Genomic DNA, 20604 nt, shown 5'->3' with positions numbered 1-20604 from the left:
CTTCCCTGTCATAACTAAACATTCCCTGGTTCTCCATTGCCTCTACAATAAATTATTCATGCCTTAAAAAAAAAAAGAAATAGAATATTGCCTGTACCCCAGAAAGCCCCCAAGTGACCCTTCCCAGTCACTGTACCCTCACATCCTCCACAAAACCAGCAAGTATTCTGGTTTTTATGGTTATCTTTTCCATTCTTTATAGTTTAACTTCTAAGTGTTCACTCTAAACACAATAGTTTAGTTTTACATTTTTTGGTTGGTTCCTTGTTTGTTTATATAAATAGGTTTACACAGAACGTATATTTTGATTCTTGTTTCTTTCACTCAACATCATGTTTGTGAGATACAGCCACATTATTGTGTGTAGCTAGAGTTTTTTCATTTTAATTGCTCATTAGTTTTGTTTGTTTGTTTGTTTGTTTGTTTGTTTGTTTGCAACAAGGTCTCCCTCTGTCACCCAGGCTGGAGTGTGGTGGTGAGGTCATAGCTCAGTGCAGCCTTGAACTCCTGGGCTCAAGCAATCCTCCCACCTCAGCCTTCCGAATAGCTGGGAATACAGGTGCATGTCACCACACCCGGCTATTTTTTAAATTTTTTATAGAGATGGGGATCTCCCTATGTTACCCAGGTTGGTCTTGAATTCCTGGTCTTAAAGGATCCTCCCGCCTGGGTTTCCAACAGTGCTGGGATTAAAGGTATGAGCCACCACACGTGGCCTATTTATCATTCTACTCTTACTGAATATTTGGGTTATTTCCAGTTTGGGGCCGTTATGAATAATGTTGCTCTGAACAATCTTGGAAGTCTCTTAGTGCATATGTGTCTGGATTTCTGTTAATTCTATTCTATGCCTATGAGTAGAATTGCTAGCTCAAATGGTGTGAGAATCTTCAACATTAGTGAATAATGACAATTGTTTTCTAGAGGGACTGTACCAAGTTACACTCCCACTTACATGTAGCTATTGCTCCACAGTCCTAACATGTGAACATGCCTTTCTTTTTTATTTTAGCCATTCTGAAAATGTCATCATTTCTATTTTCCTGGTTATAATAATGTTGAATGCATTTTTACATGTTTATTGGGTAAAAAAGAATATTAGCCACTGCTAAAGAAAGGATTAGTAAACTGGTAGATAAATTTGGATAAATTACCCAGAATACAGAGGAAAAAAAATGATTAAATAGAAATTAAATGACATGGAAGACAGAGTAAAAATACTTAACATACAATTACTTGGGATTCTGGAATAAAATGATGTAAATAATGGGAAGAAGTAATATTTGAGGAAATATTAACTGAATTTTTCTCCAAAATTTAAAAACACAAATCCTCATAATCAAGAAGCCCCATGAATTCCAAGCAGTATAAATTAGAAAGAATCCACATTAAGACTCTTATAATCAGAGTAAACAATAACAAAAAGAGAGAGAAGATATTTTTTTTTTTTTTTGAGACAGAGTCTCACTGTGTTGCCCGGGCTAGAGTGCCATGGCGTCAGCTTAGCTCACAGCAACCTCAAACTCCTGGGCTCAAGTGATCCTCCTGCCTCAGCCTCCTGAGTAGCTGGGACTACAGGCATGCGCCACCATGCCTGGCTAATTTTTTCTATATATTTTTAGTTGTCCGATTAATTTCTTTCTATTTTTTTTAGTAGAGACGGGGTCTCGCTCTTGCTCAGGCTGGTTTTGAACTCCTGAGCTCAAACAATCCGCCCTCCTCGGCCTCCCAGAGAGCTAGGATTACAGGCGTGAGCCACTGCACCCGGCCTGAGACAGAAGATCTTAAAAAGAGAAATTTCCTGTGACAGAATCAATATTAGATTGATTTGTGAATTCTCCACAACAAATGAAGCTAGAAGACTGTAGAATAATATTCCCAAGGGCCTAAGAGAAAGTCAACTTAGAATATCAATTTAGAATGTATATCCAATGAAAGCTTTTTTCAGAAACAAAGATGTATATTTCAGGCCGAAAAACCAGAAAATTTACTAATAGCAGACCCTCACTAAAGCAAAAGACCAGGTGATTGGTAAAATGTTGAGGAGGGCATCAAAAACCAGGAAACTCATAGGAACTAAGAGAGAGGATAGAGAGGATACCTTTGAGGTATCAACCCAATCCTCCTCTCCTTTTTCTGAGGACTACCAAAATTTAATTTTCAGAAAGTTAAAAACATGATACTAATACAAACACAAAATAAACATATTGTCCAGATTTGTTCAACTCATTTATGAGGAAGTTAGCAGGACAGAGGGGCTGGTTCAAAGAAGAAGTATAGGTTGAAGGGTTATATAGTCATTAAAGAAACAAGATGTCAAAATAAGATTATTAGGTTAGATACAAAACTGATTAATGTGCTGCTGGAAGTAAAACCATAACCTTTGGTGGTCTTTCCTGCCATATAGAAATCATTTGCATCTCTACAGCAAAAATCTACAAGTTAACATATAATTTCACAGATTCTGGGCCTTTAACAAATAGTAGAAAGTAAGTCAAAAAAAGATATGTTCCTTTAGATAATTAAAGAACCCTAGGGTGTTAAAATGCTCCAATATGACATTGAAAGGACATACACCCCTCCTTTTGCCTTATTTCCAAATTTGAGGTAATTTTTCTTAGCAGAACAGATCCTCATCTACTGCAACCAACCATGGCAGCAATGGTACCACATGACTCTGTCCCTGGCCACAGCCTAGGTCACAACTGACCCAACCTGGGCTGCTCAGCTTCTCCACCGGCTACTGGGTATCGGGACATCCTCGAGGCTCCTCCTTGAACAAGGGAGAAAAGTCTGTCATTTTGTGGCAGCTGTGTTTGTCCATATTTATGCCTAAGAAGTAAAAGTTGGTCTACAGAGAAAAAGCAGCATGGATCAAATATGAAGAAAGAAGCAAAGAGTCCAGGTGACCCCAAGTGAGAGAGAAAAAAGTGAGGCTAAAATACCAACTAGGTTCTTGAAGGCTTTCTACCCACTTGCTGGTTCCAGGCCTTCATGAAGCTCAGGCTGTAGTTCTTGGCCTTGGGTTCTATGAGATACTCCAGTATTCTTCCAATAAATTTCTGCTTGTGCTTTAAAGAAGTTAAGTGAGTTTTAAAAAACAAACAAACAAACAAACAAGAATAAGCCATGATTTAAAAATCCTGAGAATCAAGAAAGAGAACAATGAGAAACCTTGTCCAATCAACAAAGTTTCACAGATCTAGGTGCAAGACCCGCTTTGTATGTCTGGAAACATCAGTTCCTATGTGTTTCTTGTTAACCCAGGGTGAGGCTACTCTACCATGAAGGGACACGCCCCAGGAGACGGTTAGGACTTATCATGAGCCTAGAGCTGCCCTGGGCGAAGCTCATGAACTCATGACACAGCACATGTGGAAGGTCCAAGAACGCAGTTGTAGCTCTTCATTCAGATGGGTTACAGCTGATGTCTAACAGCCTGTTGCCTGTGTGGGTATAAAGGAAGACACAACAAAACCTCCACAGCTCTTAATTTTATTTATCAGGTCAATTCCAAGGGGTGCAATTATGAAATTAAAATACATTTGAGTATACGAAATTGGGTATTTTCACTTTTATGTTGAATATTTTAAAAAATGTTCATGTTTCCAAGCGAATACAAAAAGTATGTCTAGAAAGACCCATGGAAGAGGGAAAGAGACCTGCGGGGAGGAGGTGGTGATTGAATGGGAGGTGGCAGGTAGGGGTGGGGCCCTTGCCAGAGAGATGAGACGAGGCCACATTGTATTGAACCTGACTATCTGTGGCGAACAAGGTAAAGCCAGATATTACCAATTACCCTGATATTACAGATATTACCAGATATTACTCTGTATATATCTTTTTAAAATTATCCTGGTACATGTGACAGCAAATAAGAAACAAGAAAGGGGCTTTTATGGAAAAGCTTTTCAGAATGTGTGAAATAACAAAAGGTCTGGTTTTCCATCTCAGCTCTTTTGTGCAATCACATCAAATAGAAACTCAGCAGGCCGGAGGGCCACTGCTGCTTCTAATTAAGGCCCCAAGGTAAGGCAGCACATTAGGGGGCATCCTCCCAGCAAAACATAAATTCTACCTCTGTCTTTAGCAGCGGAAGGCTGGTTTGGGCTCAGTATGCTGTGTTTGTTCTCAGCTTGCATTAAAAGTGGCAGGCCGCACCTGCCTTCCAGACACCCTACAAGCAAGTTTATTCTGACACTGATTCTCTTGTTCAAACAACTCAAAGCGTGGCCAACAGATGTTAAATAGAGGAGGAACAAGAAGCAAGTCCACTTTGTGTGTACTTCTGTGTGCATGTGTGTGTGTGTGTGTGCATGGATGAGAGGTGTCGTATATAAAAGCAGTTACTATTTCTTTCTTTTTCAAAAATGAGGACCCCCCCACCCCCATCCATCACACAGGTGTCAACTCTGAAACTGTGAGTGCTGGTAGAGAGCCTTATGACCGCCGTATGTCTCTGTGAGAGTGATTCTCCAACCTGCATGACGTTAGAATCACCTGGCGAGCTTGTTACAACGCAGATTTACCATCCAGGCCCCCAGAGTTTCTGATTCAGGAGGGCTGGGGCAGAGTCGAAGACTTCTCATTTCTGGCAATTGACCAGGTGATGTCGATGCAGCTAGTTCAGGGACACAGCTCTAGGACAGTAAAGAGATAGACAAAAGGCAAAGAAATGCCAGCTGGGCCTCCAACCCAGTCTTTTTGATTTTTGGAGACACAGCTGGTGGACAAAAAAGAGACAGCTGTGTTTGGATAGGAGAAGGTATGTGGAAGGGTAGGCTGAGAGCAGGCAGAGGAGAGTTCTAAAAGCGATCGCAAAGTATGGAACAGCGTGTGACCAGGAGTGGGATTCCTATTTCCCTGCCCGGCTTCCTAAACCTCTGTCAAAGCTCTGGGTGGGGCCCTGGCTCTTCAAGCAGTGGGTGTCTGACACCCTGTGCCTCACTGCTCCTGCCTCCCCCATATGCGCCGGTGCAGGAAAACCAGGCTGGTGCAGAAGGAGGGCTGAGAGTCAGCACATTCTGAATTTTGTTGTTTTAGGCCTGAGCTGCAGGGTGCTGTCTGCATCCAACCCCGTTCCCAGCCAAGCTCCCTCATACCCAGTTAATCCTACCAGAGGAGGGTCATTTTGTTAATTATGGGGGATGAGGGGATCTTTCAAACAGAGGGAAACATGAATACAGTATTCAGTTTTTGTGTGTTTTTTCCTCCTTGCTGACACCACCTCTCCACCTAATTCCTAGTGAGATCGTAGTACAGGCTGTGCTAATGAAATAGCCATGGCTGCTGGTCTCACCACGCTAGCATGAGTCACGGGCAGGACCAACTACATAGCTGCCAAGGCCCAGTGCACAATTACAACACAGGACTCCTTATTCAAGAAGTATTAAGCTCTTTCTCTTCTGGTCTCAGGCACTTTGGGAACCAAAGTTATGGCACAGGCGTGGTCAACTCCAAGAATCACACCACATATAACCAGTTCCAAACATGGCACAGAAACAGCATCAAGAAACGCCAATTGCAAAGATATGAATCTGTTAAAGAGGTGGACTCCAAGTTCCTGGGGAACATGCACTTTGGCAAGAAGCACAAGAAGGGACTGAGAAGATGCAGGCCAACGATGCCAGGGCCACGAGCACACATGCTGAGACCATCAAGGCCCTTGCAAATAAAGCCAAAGGCAGTTAGGCCCAGGATCCCAAAGGGTGTCAGCCACGAGCTCAGTCGACTTGCCTGCATTGCCCGCCGCAGGCTGGGTAAGCGTGCTAGCGCCCATACTGCCAAGGGTTTCAGGCTCTGCCAGCCAAAGCCCAGGACCAAGGCTCAAACCAAGGCCCAGACCATGGCTTCAGCCTTGGCAGCAGCTCCAACTTCAGTTCCAGCTCCAGCTCAGGCTCCCAGAGGTTCCCAGGCCCCCACAAAGGCTCTGGAGTAGAGGCCTCTGTCTGCCAATGTGAGCACAAAAGGACTGGTATGAACCTGAGCTGTTGTCTGCAGGGGGCTAGTGTGCTCCTGTGCTATTTGCACCAATAAACCTGAGGCGGGATCAAAAATAGTGTTAAGAATTTCAGAATGGCCGACAGCAGAGCATTAAATGGAGCACCGGGTTCTTTTGCGTATGGGCCTGTGTGACTTCACTGTGGGACCATCCATGGGACCCTTAGCATTCAGGGGGGAAGCTCTGGGCTCTCCCTCAGCCAGGCTGCTGCCCTCACTGCGCTGGAGGGAGCCTCTCCATCACAGGCCCTTGAGAGGAGGGGGAAGGGGAGTGAAGCCAGACAGACAGGGAATGCAGTCCCCGGCATCAGAGAGCTCTCCGCAGCCCTGGGGAGGCAGACAGACACCAATTGCTGAAAAACAGATCCTCATAACGACTTCACATGGACGAGATGACGTGGCCGGCCTTCTGTACATCTAACCCTGCGTGCGAGCGCTTTTCCAGGGAGGTTATCCAGGAAAGGTAAACAGAGGAGACCCTTCACCATCAAGGGTAGGGATGGGGACACTGATGGAGGGAGGCTCAGGAAACTTCTGTATGTTCACTGCATTTCGTCATCAGTTTCTGGAGGCCTCTGACAATATTCAGAATTCTCATTGCAGATCAGGGACCTCTAGGTCTCTCTCAGCTCCGTGAACATGTGTGCAGTCTTCTTCACAACAAAGTTCCAGGTATCTATTGCGTAACAAACTATCCTAAACCTCAGTGGCTTAAAACAACCACCATGTTACTATATCTCACAATTTTGTGGGTTAGGAATTTGGACAGGGCTTGGCTGTCCAATTTTTCTGTTCCACGTGGTACTAATGAAAATCATTTGATGGTGGATGGGCTGATCTGGAGGGCCCAAGGTGGCCTCACTCACATGTCATGCACCTCAATGGGGATGGCTGGGAGGCTGAGTTCAGCTGACACTGTCCTCTGGAGCACCTACATGTGACCTTCCGAGCATGGGGAACTCAAATTAGTGAACTTCTCACGTGGCAGCTCAGGGGTCCCAGCAAGTATTCCAAGGAACCCATCAAGAGTTTCAAACCTGGCTGTGGATATCCCAGAATGTCACTTCCACTGTATTTTACTAGTCAAGAAAGAGGCCAGCAAAGAAAAACTGATGCTACGTCTCAATGGTAGGAGTAGCAAAAGATGTGTGGTCATTATTGATTCATTAAGAATTTGGTTTAGGCCCGGGCGTGGTGGCTCATGCCTGTAATCCTAGCACTCTGGGAGGCTGAGGCAGGAGGATCACTTGAGCTCAGGAGTTCGAGACCAGCCTGAGCAAAAGCGAGACCCTGTCCCTACTAAAAATAGAAAAATTAGCCAGGTGTGTTAGCATGCACCTGTATTCCCAGCTACTCGGGAGGCCGAGGCAGGAGGATCACTTAAGCCCAGGAGTTCAAGGTTGTTGTGAGCTAGGCTGACGCCATAGCACTCTAGCCCAGGCAACAGAGCAAGACTCTGTCTTAAAAAAAAAAAAGGAATTTTATTTATAGAAGAAAGAAGATAAGGAAGGCAATCAGCATACCTAAGGTCAAAGAAAAAGGCTAGACTCAATATAAAAACATTAGGAAATAAATGTATATTTTATGTTTTAAATTAAAATAAAATATTTAAGATATATGTCCCATTCTTATACAAACTCCTCTACTTTTTTTCCCCCTTATTTTGACCTATTACTTGACTGGATTGTATGGAATAAGAATCTCTCTGTTGTAAGTTTTTGTTTTTGTTTTGTTTTGTTTTGTTTTTGAGACAGAGTCTCACTGTGTTGCCTGGGCTAGAGTGCCATGGCGTCATCCTCGCTCACAGCAACCTCAAACTCCTGGGCTCAAGCTATCCTTCTGCCTCAGCCTCCCGAGTAGCTGGGACTACAGGCATGTGCCACCATGCCCGGCTAATTTTTTCTATGTATTTTTAGTTGTCCAACTAATTTCTTTCTATTTTTAGTAGAGACGGGGGTCTCGCTCTTGCTCAGGCTGGTTTCGAACTCCTGAGCTCAAACAATCTGCCCTCCTCGGCCTCCCAGAGAGCTAGGATTACAGGCGTGAGCCACTGCGCCCGGCCAGTTTTTTTTTTTGATTCAAGAATTTAGATACGTGACAATTCCTTATTTATCCTGAAGGGTTCAAAGCACAGAGTATATTTGCTAATTCGGTACAAAAATAAAAATAAAAACTGGTGCCCACTCTTTATTGTGCCAGAGCTTCCTGCCACAGTCCCTGTGATTTTTATTTTGAAGCTACAATTCCTGGTGCTAAGTTGCCTTTGTCGTGGGCCACTTTCACCTCCCTGCTCCACTGGCACGTTAGCTGGCCGATCCTGCCATTTTCCATGGCGAACCTCAACCCCATTCTTCTCCAACACAGAGGCTCTTTCTCTGCCCGCTTCTAACGTAAGCTGGATAATGCTCCTCACTCCACAATTTCAAGGAAAACTAGGTTTTCCTCACTGATGTTGAAATGCCCACCATCTGCCAACCCCTCTCACGAAGCCATTATCATTCAGGGCTCCGAGTTTCCGTAGCGATTGAACCCCAGATGCCATCACTCCCTCGTCTCCTACAGACTCCGTCAATAGCCCATCAGACCCTGCGCCTCAGAGGTCCTGGCATCCTTTGTTGCCATGGGAACCATCTCTGGACTTCCATACATCCTTCCTCATGCCCAGGCTGCCTTCTCCAGTAGTCTCTGGCAAAACAGAACCTAGGCTTTCGACTATCCTTCCCCACTAAGCCTTCTCCAATCAATCTCACCCACAGCTGTTCTTTGCTCGCTAAGAATCCCAGCACTTCTTCTGCCTGCTCTCCACGCTGTCTCTGTCCCGAATCCCTTGGGTCACATTAGGACGACCTCTAGCTTGCCACGCCTGTGTGCCCTGCCATTCCCCCTGCAGTGCAGACCCTCTGAGAGCAGAGACCATGGTCAGTGTTTTTTTTTTCTCCTACAGCATAGAAAACAGGACTGGGCTTCATAACGTGTGCTCCAAAGACGTACATTGCAATTAAATGTCTTCTAAAAAAGTACATAAATTGGGCCAGGTGCTGAACTAGGCACTTTATAATATATTAACTCACTTCATTCTCACCCTGTGACTATTACTGCCTCTGAGGTCTAATTTTAACAAAATTCCACCAAAAGGAAAGAATGTGGATGTCCCACGTGGTTCATTATAACGAGATTTTGCATCTGGCGCCAACACAGCTTAGAGTGCTGAGGAGAGGCATGCATGCCGTCAGGTGGGGTCTGTGGCAAGGATTTGCTGGCAGGTGAGCTTGAGTTTCCTCGGCTCAGGCTCCAGGCACAGCGAGAGCACCAGGCCAGCCTCTCCCCGGGAACCAGCCGTCTGGGAGTGAGGGGCAAGGAGTAGGCGTCCTGCTCTCGAGGAGAGGAACCGTGTAGGAGTTGTGAGGAATGAAACTACGGAAGGGAGGGGTGGATCCCAAATCCCACACCCTCAAGAAAGTCAGACTTCAATTGTTTTGTGATATATTTCACAAAAATTGGAACCAGTGAAAAAAAGAGCAAGCCACAGAAATTTGTTCTTGGTTCCTGCCAGACAACTGAGCCCCAAACCATGATCTTAAAATCTGTTTGCTATTGAACAGGAAATTGGAAGACCAAAAGGCGCTGACACGTCTAGGGGCACGCTGGCTCAGCCGCCAAGCTGGAGGGCTGGGAGCACTTGCCAGCAGCTGCGCTGGTACGCTCTGTCCCTGCCCAAATCTACTGCAGTAATTAGCTTTGCTCGTTAGTTTCGAGTAAATAATCTCCTCGTCGCAGCTGGGATCCTTTATCAGAGCAGTGGACATCGGGGTTTCCAGAAGCAAAATGATTTTTCCCTGGAATTCCCTGGGACACTAAGTCATGACCCAGAGATCTGAATAAGGCAAGGAAACTTCCAACGATATCAAAAAATTCCCAGGAACAGCTCTGCCTAAAAGGTGGAAGAGTCAGGTATTAAACACAAAAGGGCAAAAAGCAACTACCACCACCCACCTTTGCGATGGATATTGATGTTTTCTTCAACTCAGTTTAACGGTTTGGATCGTCAAAATGCACGATGTATCTGTTAAGTGCAGATACTGAGGTGGGCCCCGCCCTGAAAGAGCACTCAGTCTAAGTAGGGAAGGATGACAAGTAAGCTGGTAATAAACACGCGGATGGCATCCTTGCACTGATAATGCACTCTAATAGCAGAACGCACAAGGGAGGGTGCGCTAACCCAGCCTGGGGCTTCAGGGAAAACTTCCTGGAGGAGGATGAGGAGCCGCAGCCAGGAGCACTTCTGCAAGAAGGTTTGCAGTGAGGAGGTGTGGGGTGGAGCTGAGGCTTTTAAAACAATTGGCAAAATACATATCCTCGTCCTTTTGTCCCTTGGTATTGCATCATTATGCCCATTTCAAAGAAGGAGAAAGTGAGGAGAGAGACTTGGCTCTGCCCCTGGATGACCTCTGGGGTTGGGACTGAGGGGACAGTGCTGGCATGGAGTAGCAGGACCCCTGCCAGCTTCAGGAAGTGTCCCATCATGGCAGATATCCCATCCCTGACCCTTTAAGCTCTGCCCTCCCCACCCGACTCCCAAGGACTACAGGGGCATCTGCAGTGCCCTTAGTCTTTGCCAAGAAGGTGCCCAAGCTGCTGATAGCTTCTAGGCCTGCCTGGGCCAGAGCTCAACACCAATGCCGTTCTCCTTTCAAGCAGAGCCTTGCTATGGAGTATAACACAGGACTGCCCAATAGAGGAATGGAGACGTGGGTAGTTCAAGGGCAAAAGGGATGTGTTTTCTGGTCAATTGATTGGCAATTACAAAATGGGGTGAAAAATAAGACATAAAGATAAATAATTGCACGGCGGCTAAGAGCTCAGGCTTTGGAATCAAACAATTCTGGGTCTTGGTCCCAGCCCTGCTACTTCCTGTCTGCATGGCAACATTCCTTGGCCACCCTGAACCTCAGTTTCCTCATCTGTAAAGTGAGTGTAATAATATTAACAGCACTTACCGCAGGGGGTCGTTACGAGAATTAAATGCGGTAATATGCAGAAACGCTGCATGCAATGTCTCACACACAGTCGCTTTCAATAAATATCAGCCACTGTTTTTTTCCTGTCCATTCGCCTCCCCCACACGGATGCATAAAATGTCCAAATCCACCAAGGTTTTTACCTGTATAATCTTTATATATAATTGTCTTCATTTGATCATTTGGGGATAGCCAATGAGTTTTTTCCCCAGTAGTTGTTTTTTTTTTTTTAACTAGAAAATGAAAATATACAAAGAAGGATTCCTAGGGAGGGCAGATCAGAGCTACAGCCAAACAATGATGACCAGCAGGAAGTGGGTTCTCATGTCCTTTCAGGCAGAAGGGGCTTATTTAATGGAACATGGGCTTATTGGTACCTAGCCCATGCTCACGGGCACAGTTAGTGATGTGCGTTGTCCCAGAACGGATAATCTCTTTGGACAGCTGGCTGCACCACAGCATACCAAGTCCTGGGGGTGAGCTGAAGTAGAGATGAGAACATCGCCACTTGTTCATTTGGACGAATTCGTGTCACTCGTACTTTTATTAGCAGCTCCTACATCCAAGGCACTGTTTAGAGACCACTGTCTTAGCCAGGGACAATAGAGGCAGAGTCATTGAGTGGGCTGCCCCTTGATTATGAAATTGACACTCTCCATCCACAGTTGTGACCACAATCAGCAAACTATACTTATCACAGCTGGGTAATAGCTCAGCCTGTGAAGGGTACATTCACCTCTGCAACCCCCCATGAGAGAGACAATAGAAGATCTTTATCCCCATCCTCCCGAGAAGGAAACATCGTGCTTGGACAACACCCTTCAACTAGACAAGGGAAGAAACCAGAGCTTGTCCCATGGCCTGCTGATTCCCAAGTTCTTATTGTCACTAAATCAGGCACTTGTGTCCCATGGAGGTGAAAACCTGCACATTCTTTACCCTTTGAAACCCACAGGATGCATTTCTAGGACAGCTGGCTGGAGTTGGGGTACAGGCTATGGCCCCAGAACCCCTAACCTTTGTTAATGCCAGGATTAGAGAATTTTGCAGCTGGTTTCAACACACTCCAAATTCTGCTGTTATCTGAATTAGAAACATTCATCCAGCCGGCCAAGACAGAGCAGAAGAAACGCTCTGGGACTTAACAGACCTTCTAGGAGGAGGGACAAGGCACGATTCATTCTCGTTGGAAAATTGCACGTTTGCTCCAGCTAATCGTCCCACTTCTCCCATTCTCTTGAATTGTCCAGACCCTTCTCTTTCTGGGCTTTCTTCGTATTCCATGTGATCGACCTCTCTGCCCCTCAGTATCGGTAAGAATTACCTGGTCTAGATCCAGTAACCCCGAGACTCTGCTCTTGGCCAAATGTGGGGTTAGAAAAACTCTAAATAACAATTTCATTCTAAAGGTATAACAATGTATGTTGTATTTCTCAGGCATATTTGCATTTTTTTAAGGAGCAGGTCATTAACCCTAAGACTTAATGGCAGAACTTTAGGCAGCATGACAGGTGGTGGGGAAAGGGCTCTGTCACCATACAGGGGACCCTGTCATGCTAAACCTCCTCTCTCCCTCTGTCCAATATGGCCAGCCCCAGGTCACTCTTCTTCCTCTGAAATCAAAATCTTCTCACCTAGCTGCCAGAAAGAAAGAACAAAGCTGCCAAATGATTATTATTCAAGAACAAAGCAGACCATTTATTTTAGCAGGTTCAGAGCCATTATCTCCCCAGGACATAAGCTACAGTGTGTGCTGGCTTTATCTACCCAAGTTTCCTTCTGTCCTCAAATCCTTAAAGAGAGTGCTGTTGCTCTTGCTGGAGCAAGACAAAAGGGAACTAGAGAAAGAAATTTGCTGCAGCAACGACCTGTGAAAGCGTCTCTCTCCTTCCTTTGCTCTCTGGGCTCCTCAAAGGCATCAGGACTTCCTGAGTCTTCCAGAAACCCCAGGCAGACGATAGGGCAGACTTGGGCAGCCCTCTCCCATTTAAAACAGCACAATGCCCTCAACGTCACTCCCATCATCAAGGGCTCGGGCTTCTTTGCTGCTGCGAGTCTCAAGAAAGAATCGCCAGGTAAAACTCAGGACACCCAGTTAAATTCGAATTTCAGATGAACAGCGAATAACTTTTTAGTATACAAGTATATCCCATGCAATATTGGGGATATACTGATGCTAAGCAATCATACATTTGAAATTCTAATTTAACTGTGTGTCCCGTATTTTTATGTGCCAAATCTGGCAAGCCCACCCCATCAATTCCTGCCCCATCTCTATCCCTCCCCAACCCCCCCCCCGCCGCCCCCCCTACCGCCAGCTCTGGCCACCACACTGTCCTGGCCTGGTCACCTGAAGTGAAGCAAAATTCCTTTGCTGCAGATAAGGATTTGGAGGGGAACATGCCAGAAAGCCACAGGAATGAGGCAGACATGGAGTCAGCATCTCAACTGGAGTCGCCTCCCCTCTGGCTCCTTTAGATCAGCTTGCCTGAGGTCATGCAGAACACCTGAAAACCCCGAAAACATGTCCTATGCTCTCAGAGTAAACAGGGACCGTTCTCTCCCCAGCGGGTCATGACATTCACGAGGGAGGTCTCCCACACGCATACAAGGCGTTTATGGAAAACATCAATCTCTCTGGGTCTCAACTGAAAATTCTGAGTTTAGACTAGATTCCTAAAGCCCTCCCTTCTCTGAACTTCGTGAGGCTGTGCGCCGGGCTCACTGGGAAGTCCAGTCCCCTCCCTGTGGTGCTGCCAAGCCAGGTCTGCTCAGCTCCAGGCCACCTGGGGGTCCCACTCCTGCCCCAGCTTCTTCTCTCACTGGGATCCCCATAGCAAACTGCTTCCCAACTCTTCCAGAAACATCTGACATTTCTCCACCTTCCTAAACCTCACCCTCCCCGCCAGAAGACGGGTCCTGCTTGGAGATCCTCATTTGAGCCGTGTCCTGGTTTATCTCCTACTTTCTCAGGAGCAACCAGTCAATAATGAGAAATTGAGTGAGAGGGAAAAAAAATAAGCTATTGGCAGGATGTATCTTTCAGGGGAATTAATTTTAAAAAAAGATGGACTGACTTTTCATGGACTTTACTGGTCAATTAATTTAAGGGGACAAATTGATTTGAAAGAGAACACAGTTAAAAAACAGCAATAAGGACAAAAGGGAAATAAAGACTTGGCAAAGAGAGGGAAGAACAATTATGTTAGAAGAATGATTAAGTGGTATTGGGTTCATGTCACCTTAAATGTGAATTTTACCAAGCACATCAAGGACTCCAGCACAAAACCCTCACGTTGACCTTCATTGCATTAGAACTGAGTGATAGCATTTCAGCCTAAACCCAGCTGACTGCTTCTCAGGAATAATGACTTAGCACAAATAATAAGTGTACTACTGCTTGAAGTAAACCCACCCTTTCAAGATTCCCTGGAACTTACATTTTGTAACCTAGCGCAGAAGCTTCTTCTCTAATGTCATTTTTTTTTTTAAACAAAAGAGAACTCTACCCTCTCAAACATTTTATCATTTGGAAAACAGACACGGAATTGTTTAGTCACTTCCCCAAAGTCAACATTGATGAAAATTTCAGGGATTAAGAAAAACAATAGAATAGGATTTTGTGGTAGAGATGTTTCCCTTTATATTTTACTTGTGACTTTTCCCAACGCCAAAATTGTATGACAAAACTATTTTCCCCCGGCTCTCATGGCTGCTAATGGCTCTATTTGGGGGCTTTTTTCTTCTAACTGTGAGAATCTCAAAGTTTAACATTCCAAAATGCTGGCTATATTCCCAATGAGAAAAATCTTTTCCATGTAGTATCTCTTTCTACTGTTTTTTGAGAATGGAAAGAAGCCGCATAATTAAGCCTGGAGCCTGAGGCAAGGAGTGCAAGAAGACGCCTTCCGTGGCCAGGTGATAGTGGGTGACAAAGCAGATGACCAGGAGCTCCTGCTGTCCCCACATAGAAGGTGGAGTGGGTCATCCTCCTGTGTCTCCTGCCAGACTACACCAGGCTGGCGTTTTATATAGTACTGGATAATTAGTGGAGAAAAGTTTACACATTCCAGGGTCTCCCAGTGAGTTTCTTCGTTCATTCATTCAAACCATCTGTTGCATCTCTCATGTGCCTGGTACTGTGCAAGACACAGGAAACACAAAGGTCAATGAGACTCTGTCTGTGCTCTCAAAGAATCACAGACCAGTGCATGAGACAGATCCAGAAATCGTAAGTGCACCACAGTGCATCTTTAAGTGTTGAACTGGAAGAACTGGTTCTCTATCACGCTGTGGCTCTCAACCAGGCCAATCCCCCCACCCCGGCCCCCGGGACATGTGGCAATATCTGGAGACATTTTTGGTTTTCACAACTGGGATGAGGGGTGCTACTAGCATCTAGTGGGTAGAGGCCAAGAATGCTGCTAAGCATCCCACAATGCATAGGATAGTCCCCCACGACAAGGAGTTATCTGGCCCAAAATGTCAATAGTGCTGAGGTTGAAAAATCCTGGTCTAGTGGGACGAAATATGATGCAGTCAGTACTATCTGGTCGGCTCAGGAATTTGGGTCCACTCAATCACTTCTGTTCTTTTCCCGATTCTGTCATTGATTGGCTATTGCCCCTAAGCAAGTTGCTTCATCTCTCTTGGCTTAATTTTCCTCATCTATAAAATAGAGTTGGAGCCTCTCATCTCTAAATCCATTCAGGACTAAGAATGTATGGTTTTGTTGGGCCAATATTTGTGCTTCCACTGAACCCTGCTCCCGATAGGAGATAGGCCTTTGCCAAAGGATGTTTACTCCACTCCGGGAGATAAACTAGTTTCCTGTGTTGATCCTGAGTCTCGGGGAGGGCAAGTGCGACCTCTGCCCCAGGACCCCAAGTTAGGATGCTACTATCTTCAGAACATAAGTTTTCCCATCAGTAAACAAGGGCCACTTAACTGTCTTCCTCGCTGTGTCAGGAGGAAAGTCTTGAGCAAATGGAGCAAGATGGAAAATTACCCGGATGCTGTTCCTGTGACTAGGTCCAAACCACAAATGCCACTCTCCTCCCTTTGGGGGTTCTGTGGCAATGACGGGGTGGAAGAGACACTGCTCAGGACCAGCCCTGGGCATAGGGTGGTGGGCTGGGCTAGGCAGGGGAAGTGTCTCTTTATACGTCTGTGGAACTGCTTCAAGGACGACCTTTGTCATTTGTCTTTCTGAGATGTTAGGCTTGGATGTTAGGCTTGGCCACGTGTTTTAAGCTCTGGAGACCAAGTGTGAATCAGGTCCCCGCAAGTTCTCTCTCTCTCTCTCTCCCACCCTTCCCCACCCGCTTCTGTGGCTTCAAACTCAGTCACCAAACAGAAAGAGCTTTCCAGAGCCCACAGGCTGGAGGACAAGAGGGACTACAGAGCCGAGGGGAAGCCAGGCCCCAAGAGGAGGAGGAGGAGGAGGAGCAGCATTCCTGTCTGGGCCTGAAGAGAGGCCTCTTCAATGTCTCTGCGGTGCTGGCTGCAACCCGAAAGGCAGGAAAAGGGAAATGAGGACAGGGCCGGTGTCGGTGAGTTCAGGGTTCTGGGCTCGCTGTTCCAGCAGAAAAGCATCAAATCTGCACGTGGAGTGTGTTTGTGTCCGCTCTACTGCCATTCCAGTGCCATTGAGGGAGCAGATTCTGTGTGCAACGGACAAGTGAACCTTTTTTAAAAAATAGGAAAAAGCTACAATCTTAGAGACATTAAGTAACATGTCCTTGTTACTTCACCTGCTAGACAAAGGGGCCTCTATCAATGTGACTTACTGTCAAATTTGCTTCACTGAGCTCATCAACAATAAACGTTCCCAAGTCAGTTAGCCACATATTCCCCATTCCGTATGTTTCCACTGTTTGGGTTTTGTTGTTTTTTCATGGGGGAGGAGTAGGGGGAATTGGTATAATTTATATCCAATAAAACGTACAAAGCTCAAGTGTACAGCTCAATGACTTTTATGTATGAATACACCCATGCAACATGCGCCCAGATCAAGATAAAACATTTCCATTCCTCCAGAAAGTTTCCTCAAACCCTGTTTTAGTTAATAGCCACTTCAAGAAATAACTACTTCTTAAAAATTTCCATCACCATAGTTTAATTTTGCCTGTTTTTCAACTTCATATCAACCTCATATTCTTTTGTTCAATATAATATTATTTAATATACTATATTTTGGGTTCATCCATGTTGTGTCAGTGATTTGCTGTTTTTGATTGCTGGGTAGCATTCCATTGTATAAATATACCACATTTGGTTTATTCATTCTCCTATTGATGGAAATTTGGGTTGTTTTTAGTTTTTTTATTATTATATTCATTGATTCTGAAGACATGAATTGGATGGGGATGATTTTTTTTGTTAATATGTCTGAATATGTGGGCCTATTTTAACTTTCCTTCAAACAAACTTGAATGAAGGTCATCCTCCAAAAGTCCCAGAAGATGAGATAGAAAGAAGTATTAGATGACCTCCTCTAATTCAATCTCTTCTCTGTCTAAGCACTGCTGTTAAGCACCTACTTGCACGCGGTGTTTTAACAATGCTTTCTCTGAACAGCAGTACAGAAAATGGTTGTTTCTATAGTAAAGATGTAACCAACCCCTGCACTTATGAATTCAACAACAAAGACTAGAGATCTTATTCAAGGACAAGAAACACACCCAATTCTCTTCACCAGACGACATCTATTCCCCAATGAAAGATATTCTCTTGCCCTACCCACTGGAAGCAACTTGGGAACGGCCAGTGGAAATGGTAGAAAGTAAACAAACATACCTACTCCAGTCCACCCTTCTGTCCTTCCTGGTAAACAACAGCAGTTTCTCCCTTGAGATGTGTGGGAAGGAATGAGACTCGCAGTGGGGCTGTGAACCAGGCCTGCAAAGCATTTCTGTCAGAGTTTACAGATCCTTCTATGAATTCCTGCCTCTCATTTTGATTTTTATTTTGCCTAATCCTAACTCTAATGGATCCATATTATACCTAACTGAGTCTAACTGCAATGCACAATCTCACTCCCTCACAAAGTCAGGCATCTGTTTAACCAGAGAAAGAGTCTTTTATATTCCTCCTGGGCATGCAAAGAAAAGACTGGGAATAATTGTTTGAACCACACGCATTTTTTTAAAAAAAACAAAAACACGTTGCCTTAAGATTTTTTCCACAAATATTCATTGAGCCACAAGGACTGAAGTCCCAAAGGTTGGAATTACCATTGTGGTGCCTAACATTTGCATGGATACCAACCAAACATCTGCTAAAGTCCTCCCCTCCTCACACCTCAGCCTGCAACCAAAGATAACATAGGCAGGGTGGTGGGGCACATAGATTCCCTCCCATTCCCTCTGTCTTCCCACATCCCTCTGGCCTCAGCCCTCCACCTCTCTTCTCCCCTACAACCCTCCTCACCGCTCCCTTTTCCAAACTAGTCCGTCTCTCTACTGACCTCCACTCTTCGTGGGTTCACAAGGAAAGGGAAGAGGACAACCAGATGTAGATGTGGCAACTAAATAGCTTTTACTCAAGCCATTTGGATTTCTGTATCCCCACAGACACTGTCGGCCCCCAAATGACCCCACATACACCCCTAAAAGACCTTACCTGCACCCCAGCTGACCTAAGGCTCCGCTATTTTTCCCGGCTCTTTCAAATCAACACCCACACCTTCCACCCCACCCACATGGCTTTACCAAGTAGGGGGTGAAACTGTCCCCTGGAGGTCCCTGAGCTGCCTCTCTCTCATCCTCACGACAGGCAGGGGTGGGGCTTGTCTGTCGGTAGACTCCTTCTCCTTCCTTTCCCTAAGCTGCTCTCACCCTTTGCCTAAAATGACAACACTGTATAATCAGCTCCTGACAGCCTCCTCCCACCCTAATCAGCCCTGCCCCAGCCGGGGCTCTGAAGGCACCATCCAAAAACTGGGGTATTTTTCTAACCTCTCTCCGCCCTCCACCCACTTCTTGTTCTTTCAAGAACAGATTCTTTTCCCAGCATTTCTAAATTTAGAGGAAAAGAATAAGAGCATCTTCCATTTTCATTGTGGATGAAAATAAACCGATTGTCAGTTATTTACCCAAAATCTGATTCAGAAACGAACCAGCCCTGGACTGGATTTGAATCTTAAGGACAAACCTAAAAGAGCTTCTGAGGTATTTCTTGAAAGTTCCCCAAAAGTGGCCAGGAGGTGAATTGCTAAGTTGCGGCTATTGGCATGAAGGATTGCAGAGGCAGGAAATTCCCTGCATACCCAGCCTGTCTTCCCGAAGCCTGCTGGGAGCAGGAGCAGAGCTTCCAACTCCTTCCTGACTGCTTCTCCTCCGTCCCCAGAGCAGCCTCCCACTGGTTCTGAGCACAGCCGACCAGCCACTTACTGAAAGTCACGTTCACATTTATTCATCAAGTCTCTTCCAGGCGGGAGTTCAGGGGAGAAGACAGATTTAACTTGCAGAGACGCCAACCACTTCCTCCATAAAGGCTGAACGATGTCCTCTTCTGTGTAATCTAGCTGAAGAGCAGTCAAGATGCCCACCCAGGGAACTTTCCATTCTGGAAAATTCATTCTGGAATCACCTCCCATCCCCACCCCACCAACTCTGCCTCTCTAGCCCCACTCCCACCACACACAGACACACACGCACACACACGCAGTGTATTAGTCAGGGTAGGCTAACTGCTGCGACAAACATTCCCAACATCTCAGTGAATTAACACAATGAAGGTTTGTTTATCTCTCACACTTAATGTCTGCTGCACTAAGAAAATATTACTGTGATTGTGAGTTTTTTCCTAAATTATATTTCTAGCCTTCTAGGTCATAATTCTTTAAGGAACTGTGACTTATACATTCTTATGTAACTGAGATGTCCGTGTTTACAGTTTGTAGCTTAAATAGCATACCTCACTCAAGCAGGCCCCAGAGTGCAATATTTGAGGCCCCCAAAGTTAGTAGTAGCAGAAAATCCAGTCTGTATTATCAAAGCTCCAACTTCCGTGCCTTTTATATGAAAAGATACTTGAATTCTTACCAGAATATAGGTAGGGGATGGGAGGAGAAAATGCAAAGAAAATGAGAAGTCTTAGAGATCAAATCTTACTCGGTCTCATCTCGCTATGCCAACAACAATGGCAGGCTGGTAGCTGGAGATAAGTTCCTCTTCCCTGGTTATGTAGTCAAGATAGGCAAAGTGTCCCCTGGAAGCCACAGCACTGGCCCCCTCTCCCCCCGGGCTATACTCAGACAAGAAAACTACGCCAAAGATCTGAGCCCCTGCCCAAGGATTCTTCCAGGTACTTCCCACAGTTAGCCAACCCCCAGGAGCACTGGATCAGGATGGGCTTCAGCAAGCACCTCACAGGCCGAGAACCATTACTCCCTCCTCCCCTGCCTCACTCAGGTGGACTCATCAGATAGCTCTCTATATATCCATCTATCTCAAACTTCCTAATAGCATCTTTTTGGGGACCCCGTTGCCTGCCTCTGCAATTGGCCATGGTTGGAGACAGCCTTACACCCACCTCAACAGATCTCCCTAATTCTGAATCTCAGGGGAGGGTGTAAATACAC

General features: G+C 45.5%; 1 pseudogene; it reads left to right on the top strand.

Moving 5' to 3' along the window:
* Positions 1 to 5938, top strand: part of LOC105808996 — a 54675-nt pseudogene extending 48737 nt beyond the window's left edge.
* Positions 5939 to 20604: the final 14666 nt, after the last annotated feature.

This window comes from Propithecus coquereli, unplaced genomic scaffold, assembly GCF_000956105.1.
Source record: "Propithecus coquereli isolate 6110/MARCELLA unplaced genomic scaffold, Pcoq_1.0 Scaffold186, whole genome shotgun sequence".
Taxonomy (NCBI): domain Eukaryota; kingdom Metazoa; phylum Chordata; class Mammalia; order Primates; family Indriidae; genus Propithecus; species Propithecus coquereli.
The sequence above is the reverse complement of the archived record's forward strand: the minus strand, read 5'-3'. Positions and strand labels throughout refer to the sequence as shown.